Below are 2,955 nucleotides of genomic sequence, written 5' to 3'. Positions count from 1 at the left end.
TTCTGTATCCATTCCTCTGTTGAGGGACATCTGGGTTGTTTTCTGTTTCTGACTATTATAAATAAGGCTGCTATGAACATGGTGGAGCATATGTCCTTATTACATGTTGGAGCATCTTCTGGGTTTATGCCCAGGAGTGGTATGGCTGGGTCCTCAGGTAGAACTATGTCCAATTTCTGTAGGAACCACCAAACTGATTTCCAGAGTGGTTGTAGCAGCTTGAAATCCCACCAGCAATGAAGGAGTGTTCCTCTTTCTCCACAACCTCTCCAGCATCTGCTGTCACCTGAGTTTTTTATCCTAGCCATTCTGACTGGTGTGAGGTAGAATCTCAGGGTTGTTTTGATTTGCATTTCCCTGATGACTAAGGATGTTGAATTTCTTAAGGATTTCTTTAGGTGCTTCTCAGCCATTTGGTATTCATCAGTTGAGAATTCTTTGTTTAGCTCTGTACCCCATTTTTAATAGGGTTATTTGGTTCTCTGGAGTCTAACTACTTGAGTTCTTTGTATACATTGGATATTAGCCCTCTATCAGATATAGGATTGGTAAAGATCTTTACCCAACTTGTTGGTTGCCATTTTGTCCTATTGACAGTGTCTTTTGCCTTACAGAAGCTTTGCAGATTTTCAAGGTCCCATTTGTCAATTCTTGATCTTAAAGTATAAGCTATTGGTGTTCTGTTCAGGAAATTTTCCCCTGTGCCTATGTGCTTGAGGCTCTTCCCCACTTTCTTTTCTATTAGTTTCAGTGTATCTGGTTTGATGTGAAGGTCCCTGATCCACTTGGACTTGAGCTTTGTACAGGAGAAAGGAATGGATCAATTTGCATTCTTCTACAAGCTAACCGCCAGTTGAGCCAGCACCATTTGTTGAAAATGCTGTCTTTTTTTCCACTTTATGGTTTTAGCTCTTTTGTCAAAGATCAAGTGACCATAGGTGTGTGGGTTCATTTCTGGGTCTTCAATTTTGTTCCATTGATTTACCTGCCTGTCACTGTACCAATCAATACCATGCAGATTTTTTGTTGTTGTTGTTGTTTGGTTTTTTTTGAGACAGGGTTTCTCTGTGTCACCTTGGCTGTCCTGGAACTCACTCTGCAGACCAGGCTGGCCTTGAACTCAGAAATCCACCTGTCTCTGCTTCCCAAGTGCTGGGATTAAAGGCTTACGCCACCACCACCCAGCCAATACCATGCAGTTTTTATCACAATTGCTCTGTAGTACAGCTTAAGTTCCGGGATGGTGATTCCACCAGAGGTTCCTTTATTGTTGAGAATAGTTTCGGCTATTCTGGTTTTTTTTGTGGTTCCAGATGAATTTGCAAATTGCTCTTTCTAATTCTGTGAAGATTTGAGTTGAAATTTTGATGGGGATTGCATTGAATCTGTAGATTGCCTTCGGCAAGATGGCCATTTTTACCATATAAATCCTGCCAATCCACGAGCATAGGAGATCTTTCCATCTTCTGAGATCTTCTTCAATTTCCTTCTTCAGAGACTTCAAGTTTTGGTCAAACAGATCTTTTACTTGCTTAGTTAGGGTTACACCAAGGTATTTTATATTATTTGTAACAATTGTGAAGGGTGTTGTTTCCCTAATTTTTTTCTCCGCCTGTTTATCCTTTGTATAGAGGAAGGCCTCTGATTTGCTTGAGTTAATTTTATATCCAGCTACTTTGCCGAAGTTGTTTATCTGGTTTAGGAGCCCTCTGGTGAAATTTTTGGGGTCACAAGTATACTATCATATCATCAGCAAATAGTGATAACTTGATTTCTTCCTTTCCAATTCGTATCCCTTTGATTTTCTTTTGTTGTCTAATTGCTCTGGCTAGGATTTCAAGTAAATGTTGAATAGGTAGGGAGAAAGTGGGCAGTCTTGTCTAGTCCCTGATTTTAGTGGGACTGCTTCAAGTTTCTCTCCATTTAGTTTGATGTTGGCTACTGGTTTGGTGTATATTGCTATTACTATGTTTAAGTATGGGCTTTGAGTTCCTGATCTTTCCAAGACTTTTATCCTGAAGGGATGTTGCATTTTGTCAAATGCTTTCTCCCCATCTAATGAGATGATCATATGGTTTTTTTCTTTGAGTTTGTTTATATAGTGAATTACATTGATGAATTTCTGTATATTGAACTACCCTGCATCCCTGGGATAACACCTACTTGATTATGGTGGATGATCGTTTTGATGTGTTCTTTGATGCAATTTGTAAGAATTTTATTGAGCCCCGGCCCGGAAGGGTGATGTGGCTGGACCAGCACTGGCTTCACTATGTCTGCCATTTTCAATTTTCAGAGTCTATTGACTGTAATCTTGCTGCTTATATGTATGTGTGCTTATATCCGATCCATGGCACCCACCATCCTGGACAGAAATAAAACTGGACTATTGGGAATATTTTGGAAGTGTGTCCGAATTGGTGAACGCAAGAGTCCTGATGTCACCATATGCTGTATAGTGATGGACTTCAGCATCCTTTTCATGCAGTAGCTTCAGAAACTACCAGCATGTGATTGCCATCAGACTGTAAACAAGGACTTGCCTCCAGAAAATAATGAGAAGAATGGTTAAGCCATTTGTCTCTGAACATGGATGAGATAAATTTCGAGATGCTGTTCACTATTTTTATGCTATTGGACCAATGGGCTGAATGAATAATTAAGATGTAACAGTTTAATACACAGGAATGTGATTGTAGCCATCAACCTCGTTTCTCTCACTCCAGTATTACATTCTGCAAATGTCATTCTGTTGTGTCAGGACTGCTTTTCATAAGGTTCTCCAGGCCCGAAGTAGAAACCCAGTGGCAAGTTCCACAGGCTCATTTGACTAGGGCTTCAAAATAATGTCTTCACAGACTGATACCTTCTAGCAACTGGCCTGTTTTTATTGAGAAAGAAAAATTGTTCTATTTTTGTTGTTGTTACTGTTCTTATGGATTGCATTCATATTTA

At 39.7% G+C, this 2,955-nt stretch overlaps 1 pseudogene across 1 annotated transcript; it reads left to right on the top strand.

Moving 5' to 3' along the window:
- The first annotated feature begins 2,225 nt into the window (after nt 1–2,225).
- On the top strand, nt 2,226–2,636 carry LOC116098898 (annotated as a pseudogene). The gene has a single exon (XR_004121985.1). The product of XR_004121985.1 is annotated as a protein kish-A pseudogene (transcript).
- Nucleotides 2,637–2,955: the final 319 nt, after the last annotated feature.

This window comes from Mastomys coucha, unplaced genomic scaffold (genome assembly GCF_008632895.1).
Source record: "Mastomys coucha isolate ucsf_1 unplaced genomic scaffold, UCSF_Mcou_1 pScaffold20, whole genome shotgun sequence".
Classification (NCBI taxonomy): Eukaryota; Metazoa; Chordata; class Mammalia; order Rodentia; family Muridae; genus Mastomys; species Mastomys coucha.
This window is presented reverse-complemented; position numbering and strand designations above follow the sequence as displayed.